Raw genomic sequence first — 8,456 nt, 5'->3', positions numbered from 1 at the left:
ACAGTGTGGATTTTAATTATTGGTCTGTGGTGACCACATGGTCCACTTGTTCATCACTGCCTCTGCTGACATTAAGTGACCAGTCGGGTCAAACAGCGACCCTGAGGACTAACCGGGACATTCCAATGTCGTTGTTCCCTCAGGTTCACATTGCTATGTGTGGTGGAGGAGGAAATTGATGGGAGGGGGGGCTAAAAGGTCATGCAGTGCCATACGGGAGTTAGTTCCATCACTTGTTCCTCTACCAATATGAGTAAACCCTTAAAATGTATTAATTTAGCAATATTTCCCCAAGGAAATGATTGTAAATAATGAAATCAGTTTCAGACACCCAAATAAATGAGCAAATCATACGTTCTCAAGTTAATACTTTTACAGACAAAAACATAAAATGAAATTAAAAATTTGGGCTGTTCACGTTTTGGCCTATTGTAAACAGTGTGGTGCACACATGCAGATAACGCACATATATTACATTACGTTAACGAATAGGAGACACCAACGAAGAAGAAACAGGCCGCTATGGCGCCAAGGAAAATCCGGTGAAAGAAGACGACGAATCAGAAACAACAGGCACAGCGGGGAGAGAAAAATGGAGAAAAAAAAAGAACTGAAAAGAAAAGAATTTGGTAGTTCTGCTTCATGAGAGGCGAGAAATGATTACGGCCGTTTTGGAAAAACATCAAGTAAAACCACAAAGAAGTTGGCAGGTAAGCTAAACTGTTTTAATTTCGTCTCTGCTTTCAAAAAAACCCCCAAAAAAACCTACGAAATAATTAGGAAGAGCCTGGAAAATGAAAACAGCCCTGAAAAGGGAATTTAAAGTTCTTCATTTAAGCGATGATAAATCCATTTAGCTAACATACTGCCATTTTGTCGTGCTGTGCTTGCAATGAAGTTGACTAGAGCGCAATGAAAGTAAAGGTTTCTTTGTCAGCATTTAGCTGACGATATTCGTTTTATTTTCATGTACAATGTGTTTAATTCGTTTTTAGTGTTTTGTTTTACAGCTGGAGTATAGTACAAAATACAATAAGTGTACTTTGGCTTTTCGCGGGCAATACGTTCCCCCTAATTGAATAACAACGAAGTGGAGGTTGACGCCATTACGCCATTATGAACCCCCTCCTGTAATTTGTTCTTCAGGCGGAGGTTCTTTGCCTTCCATCAAGAAGAAGAATAATCATGGAAACTAGTTTTCTATTTCCACCACAAGAATTTATGGCACCAAAAGGTGTAATAACCCAACAAGATTGTATCAATGGCTACAATGCGACGCTGGATTCTGGTAAAGGTAAGACATTTTAAATTAAAAATAATTTCTACATACACTCAGTTTTTGAGGCCACACTGAATAACCAAATGAACAAAAGTTGTTGAGCCTACATAAAAGAATAGCATTTTTGTTACTTCAAACAAAAATGCATGACAAATGTTAAAACGGGCCAGATTTGACCCGAAAAGTTTTTCAGGGTTAAACATGCGGAATGTTAATCTGTCAGGGCCTGTTCATGGTGCATTTAAATCACGAGGTCCCTTCCCCCTCCATCCACGAGCGTTTGTCCCGCCACATCCAGGATTATTAGCGCTAACCTGTCATGACACCCGGATGGCCACCTCGGCCGCCAACAAAGCACGGCCATCTTGGTTTTTCCCAGCAGGCCTCTGGAATGTACTTCATCCCCTTGGTCTTCTCAATAAGGGCATTTTACATATTCAGGTGGGGAGGCTATTGAATTGTGACTCCTGAGCTAAATGCAAAAGAGCTATAAGGGCATCAGCCTATGCAGAACAAATGTGTTTAGCAGAACTCCGGAGTAGGGAAGCGACCTGCTTGCTAAATTTAAGTAGGCAGGAAGTGAATAGATGACACAAACCATCCATAATGTGAATAGACACCCAAACAAAAACAAAATATAGGTCATTTTTGGGTTCATAATGTTTGTAAACAATATGTATTTCCAGGTGGCACAAAGGTAAGTGACAACTGAACTGATGACAAAAACTCATTTTGTTAGACGATACAGTACTCAAAAACATTTTCAATTTGAAGAGGATGGATCGAGTGGATGTCATTAATAGCTTAGTACACTTCAGAAGATTGCAAGACAGACTGTGAGCCAAACTTCCATCATCATTTTTGTGCAAGGCTTCTCACAGGTAAGTGTAAACATTTTTCTTCTGTTGTCTGTTGCTAACCTAGTTAGCTAGCTGGCTGGCTTGCCAGTTAACGGCAGCTCTACCACAAGTTATCCAATTCATAATTAAGAAAACATGCTCAGAATTTAAACACACTTTAAAAATATAATTATATAATATGAACACGTATGTATTTTTTTGTGTGTGTCAATGTTAGTTAAATACGGATTTACTGTTATTTGTGTTACTGTGGAAACGCGCTGTGACACAATTGAATGTAGCACACACTTAAATATTGTCGGTGCGGACGTAACGTGCGCCCGTCTGCTAACATCTCGTGCATAGCGGCGGCAGTTGTGTGACTTTTGAAGCACATTTTTACTCGGAAAGTTACGGTTCCCATTTCGACTTGTATGACAATCGTTATTATTAATAATCACTGTACTTTCGATTATTATTTGATGGTGCCAAGCTCCACAAACACTCCATTACTTACTTTGGTAAAACAAAATCATAAGGTCATAACCCACTCTCATAAAGGAAATGAGAGTTTGGAAAAGTGTTCCAAGAAATCTTGTTTGCACGTAATGCATTGGAACGTGCCTGTCATAACCATTTTGAAGGAGGTGAAAATGCATTTTTTATATACATATATCTATATATGTAGTCTTTCTCTATAAATCTCAGAGTGCAGGGATAGATCCATGCCAGGTTGGAAAAACATTTGCGCCACAGCTCTGGTTTGCGGTTGGCTATTGTACAGGGAGTGGTATTTCACTTATGAAGTGATTGCCTTACAGCTGTCCCCTCAGCCCTCCCCCTGCTGCACGCACTCACTTACTCCTCATTCGACCACATACACACACACACATACACACTTGCAGGAAGGACGGTTCAAACACACCTCCATAAACACGTAGAATTCCGTTCCAATAGGCAAAAAGGACCAGCTCTCCAAAACAGGTTATTTTAGGGGCTGACACAATGTGCCAAGTTTCACATGTGCAGCCATATGAAATACGACCTCATTGGACACTCCAATGAATGACATCCGTGCAGTACTATCTACTATATTTCCCTCTCCGGGCCTGTTCAATCTTGAAAGGATTATTCTATTTACTTTCTTTGGCGAGCTCCTCAAGCGCTTCACCGCGGCTGTGGCTTTCGCGGCCGACTGTTTATTGTTTGTGCTTTGTTATTTAGACCCTAATTAATGGCGCGCTGATGAGCGCTGTCACAGACACCGGAGAACGACGAGGTCTCACGCAATGTGTCCGCCATTTCCTCGCCGCATTCGAGGTCGGCGAGAGGGAAAGACAGATGCGCTAGAAAAACATAAGCGCCCCAAGAAGCTGCTGTCAATCCAACTCCTCAAATCTGGAAGCCTTCGAAAAGGCCTTCTCGAATGTTACAATGGTTGCATTGCACATTCGACCCAGATGAGGATCCACATGCAGTGGAGGTCAGGGTTAGGGTAGGACCCCCACCTCCCCCCCCCACCCCTACCGCCCCTCTGTAGGCTACTCCAGCCAACTCATCTCTGTCACTGGATTATTGTTTGCAAATGATGCGCTCACTGACAAATGATGTGTGACTGATTTGAAAATAATGCAACGTGTACTCCAGAGGATGGGAACCCGACCAGTTGACATCAGTGTTGATTAATGTGCTCTGGTTGCAATTCATCACATTAATATTTAAATTTGTATTCATTTAAGCGTCTTTTTTTTTCCCCCCTCTGAGCTTTCAACTCTCAATAAGATGACCTTGTTGTCCACTTGACTCAGAATGAGTCACTTTTAAGCAGGCTTTTAAGCACTTATTCATTTATGTCAACAAGCAATTTAGAAGGTTTAAATAGTGTTTTCATCGACATCAAAGGTCATTTAAATAAATAACTCTTCAATGAACCTAGCGAACATGTTTTTCCAAACACAAACTTGAGCATGTGTGTGTGTTAAAAATCAAAGAAAGTTCACAGTCTTTAATATTCTTAAATCAAAAACAGTTTGGGCTTTTTAATGAACCTAACACATCATTTTGTTTTAATCAAAGACAGTTCTCATAGAGTCTGCAATAAACCTAACATGCAGTACACCTTTTTATTGTAAACCTCAAAGACAGTTTAGATAGACAACAGGTGTGGCATGTTTTAGACGTTTCGTCCTCCAAATGATCAGCTCCCCTCGAGAACCAGAGTTTGACACCTTATGTGTTTTTGGAAGCATCAAACGGCAAAATAGTTCAGTCCTTGACTCATACGAAATAGATTCTTCTCTATCTTCGCTGAACATGTCACAGCCGCTCTCCCCTATGGAGGAAAAAGAGCGCTTAGCCTCGGGTCAGGACCTCCCAGAGGGAGACGCGGCTGCCGTATCGGCGGTGCTGTCCCGACATGTATAAGGCAATTTGTAAAGTCAGAAGATGACAGTGTCTGTAGTTTTCTTCTTCTTCAAAATTTAGAGGACAGACTTGTGTCACATGATGTGATTTGAGTCAGACTTAAGTCACCAATTTTTGAACTTGGGACTTGATAAAAGTTGACTTCCATCGTTTTGTGTCAGTGATAAAATTGTTTCTGTTCCATTTTTGATAAAGACTCACATTAACTTAACTTGAATTGCATGATTTGGCAAGTCTTGACAAGTTTACTAAGATGTAAATCTCTACAATAAAAGACTATTTGATATTTATCTCGATTCGTAAACTTAGCGTGTCTTCTCAACATTGACGCCCGAGCATTTTTCACAAAATGTATGCGTTTTCACATAGGGAACTTCATAGACACTTAAGAGACTTGAGTCACTGAACCTTTTTGACGAAATAACGTGCGTTTCAGCTAAGGGTTTGGAAAGACTCCGTGATGCTGTCGTGGTAACGGTGATAATAACTGGGGCGAGGCTGAGGGTTGATCCTGTTTGGAAGATACACCTCCACACTTGGAAAGCATCGACATGTTTACATAGCCAGCTCTATCTTTACCCTCTGCTGGGAAAGCGGAATCAACCAGTGGTCTTTTGGTGACGATGTTCCACTGCCGCATCCACCCTGACCTTCTCCCTTGGCTCTATCACTTTGTCACTTAGATTTCCCCCCTCCGCAGCAGAGTAAAAATACATTTCCCTGTAAACATAAATGCAGCTTTGGTAAAAACAACCCAAAAAATCATTTTGAGAACCCAAAACAATAGAGCAGCTTTTCGTCACGGTCTTTCATCACTTCTTCCAACGCCGTTAGCCGTCCCGTGAGGCAGGAAGCATCTTCCGCCGCTCCCTCCGCCGCTCATCCTCTCTTTCTCCACCCGCCCATGCTGGAAAGTCTTAGCCCCGGAGAAAGTGTGGCAAGGTTATCGTTCACGCACGGCTCCCTCGCCCTTCTCTCAGCCTCTCAGCACATAGCCAAATATAGTCTGTTTTTCAAACCTCTGCAGCCGCAGAGTAACGATTTTTCCTGATATGCGCGCGGTGAGAATGCGTAAGACGTGAGCGTTTTTTTGTTTTGTTTTGTTTTTCACGAGGCCCCGGTGTGTCACGGACAAGGGTGACAGCGGAAGGAAACTATGAGGCATCAAAAAAGAACTGTAAAACAGCTTTGCCAAAGTGTCGCTGCAGCACGAGGTGACCGCGGGCTCCTTTGTCAAAATGAAGCTGAAATAGCTTTATCAAGGATGCCTATTGTGCTAAAAGGCTAAATGAAATAACTTGTTCTATATTTATCGTTAAATAATATATAAAAATACTCCGTATGATTAAAACACATTCCACCAGGAACCATGATTTTTGTTTCTCTCACGGTGCCAACGGGGTGGCCTGTCCATTCTTAAAACGTTTATGAATATATTTTAGAATATCAGATAAAATGCTGGAGGAGCTTAGAAAGGAGCTATAGCACCCCCTAGTCCTGGTGCCAATTCTGCATACTGTATTGCCATTATAATTATTTATATAACTACAAATATGATTATTAGTATTTAATTTATAGATTTCAAGTTGGTACATGATGGTACATTGTGACCTACTCCAGAATGTCTTTGAAATGATTTCTTTTGTTTAATAGGATCCCCTCCAGTCGCTCGGCAGCTCGATTTAAGTTACATTTTCTTTAAGTTAATAACATACACAACAAAGCAACAATAGCAACAGTCAAACAAACACTGTAATGGTTGGTTTCATAACCCCCCGTCCCACCCCCCATTCTTCCCACTCCAACTCCCACGCCTGGCTCATATTAAAGCGGCTCTATGTGTCCAAACTGGCACCCAGATCATGACTGGCTCTGCCCAGGACGTCTTCGTCAACTATTGTCCTCTGACGGACAACGCGGCGGCAGAATGGCGAGGAATTTAAATAAAGTGCCAGACGGGAGTTCTGGACCAAAATGCTTGAGTCACATGTGATGGATTTCCTCAGTGCATAACCCCAATAACCCCAAAAGTGGAATTGGTCCATTTTTAACCCAATTTGGATTATTTTTGACCCAACTGTTAACATAGTGGTTTGGAAGATGGATGGATGGAATATTTATGAGCAATAAAAAAAAAATCTTTGCTGGTGTATACTGATTTATGTGCAGGCCTAAGGCTTGTCCCTACAATCAGGGGTTGGGACAGATACACGAGGTCCACCGACTTATTCAAGTCATCAGCGGTTATCACCATCTTATTTAATAAGGGTACCAGTTTATGTCAGTTTGTTGCCAGACCCTCGAAGAGCAGTGACAGTCCTCTGGTCACGCTCAGATCATTGCGTCCTTTTTTTTGCCAACAAGGTATCTCCAAAAAGAATGACAGGAGCAGCACTGATTGGCAGCACTTGCATACCAGTGTGAAATTTCCAACATCCGGTTTATCATGCCTAAAAGTAGAACTCAGTCCCCCAAATTAGAGGTGAGAACACTTGACTGACGGAATTGTACTAAATTCCTAAATATTATTCATAAGATAAAAATGTTTTCCAAGGTCAAGAGAAGGGGGCTCCATCTATTCCTTTGGGATGGATAATAGCCTTACTGGCCTTCCAACAAACTCCACCTCTTTTTAATTGCATTCCCTGGAAGCCACTCGAAAAAGAGAAATACAGAGGAGAAGGGGAGGCAGAAGAAAGAGCTCAAAAGCGGCAAAGCCGCCATTCATCCCTGACAAAATGTTTGGCACCGTGCACGGGAAAGAAAGACGGAGGCCAGGCTCCAGTTTTAGCTGGCTCATTAATAAGCCATCGGGCTCACAATTAAAACTGGCTCACTTGTAATACAAGTCTCCTCGGAGGCTCAATGGCAACGTAAGGAGGCAGGGAGACACTGCTGTGTGCCGAGGGTGGAATCAAAAGGCTTTCGACAATACAGTCATCAGCGTGTTTTGCCCCTCTGGAAGACTCTCGGCGTCTCCACTTGAAAAATGCGCAGTATTACCGCTACAAAAAGCCCTTCAACCGCCTGCTTCGTGAGGCCACTCTACCAGGTGCATCGTCGGGACTTTCTGCCATCTTCCTTCTACCGATTAATACGCCGCCCAAGTTCGCAGTGTTGTAAGTTTGTTCAGTTCAGTTTCTCCAGGCAGTCTGGAATAAAAAGCTTCTTAGGTTAAGTGCGGATGTATGATTGGTTAGCTTCAAGTCCAGGGTGTACACCACCTCTCTAGAATAGGCTCCAGTTTACCAGTGACCCTGATGAGGATAAGTGCTGTAGAACATTTTTGAATGAAAGGATTTCAAAGATATGTTATCTCCTCTATATTATGATATCAGGGTGTCCCCCCCGCCCCTCCCCCCCAAAAACATTGCCATATTGCCAATATGGTGTCATACAAACAATGAAGAGGACATTTATGTCTGATCAAAATCCAACCTCACATATGCTCTGGACGAGGACCAGAAGGTTTAAAAAAAAAAAAAAAAAACAGTGCAAGACGACAAACAGCTGGCAGGAGAAGACCCCCCCCCAAAAAAACAGATGGGAAATAACAATGGCTTTTTGTGAGATCGGCAAATCGGCTTGTCATGGCGCTAATGCATTTCGGAAGACCAGGCGCATGTATTGAAAGGGCCGAGGGGAAGTGTTCAATGTCGCTCTCCATCTTCCCAAGGACAAACCGCAAACATCTGATTCTGCGTATTCCACACACACATTGATTGGCCTTCATTGACGTCCTCACAAATTGTGCAAGGATGCTCTTGTTAAATGTGTGCTTGCTTTGCTTTCCAAAGCATGGATAGAAATTACAAGCTTGAACATCTGTCTTCCACTCCACTGACCCAGGGAGCATTTATCGCAAAAAAATAAAAATCCACACTATCAATTTCCCATAGGAAACAATGAAAATA

The 8,456-nt window shown here is 42.2% G+C and overlaps 1 long non-coding RNA gene across 5 annotated transcripts in view; it reads left to right on the top strand.

Moving 5' to 3' along the window:
* The first annotated feature begins 497 nt into the window (after positions 1-497).
* LOC147055142 (uncharacterized) overlaps positions 498-8,456 on the top strand; it is a 52,192-nt gene continuing 44,233 nt past the window's right edge. Inside the window, exons 1-4 of one of the 5 annotated variants that reach the window (XR_015066363.1) lie at positions 498-710; positions 1,147-1,294; positions 2,054-2,160; positions 3,343-5,476. This is a non-coding gene — a long non-coding RNA (uncharacterized LOC147055142). Of the gene's footprint in view, positions 711-1,146; positions 1,295-2,018; positions 5,477-8,456 lie in introns of those variants that run through there. The other 4 variants (XR_015066361.1, XR_015066360.1, XR_015066362.1 and 1 more) reach the window with 4 other exon arrangements.

This window comes from Syngnathus leptorhynchus, chromosome 6 (assembly GCF_054491065.1).
Source record: "Syngnathus leptorhynchus isolate UIUO chromosome 6, UIUO_Slep, whole genome shotgun sequence".
In the NCBI taxonomy this organism is placed as follows: Eukaryota; Metazoa; Chordata; class Actinopteri; order Syngnathiformes; family Syngnathidae; genus Syngnathus; species Syngnathus leptorhynchus.
The sequence above is the reverse complement of the archived record's forward strand: the minus strand, read 5'-3'. Positions and strand labels throughout refer to the sequence as shown.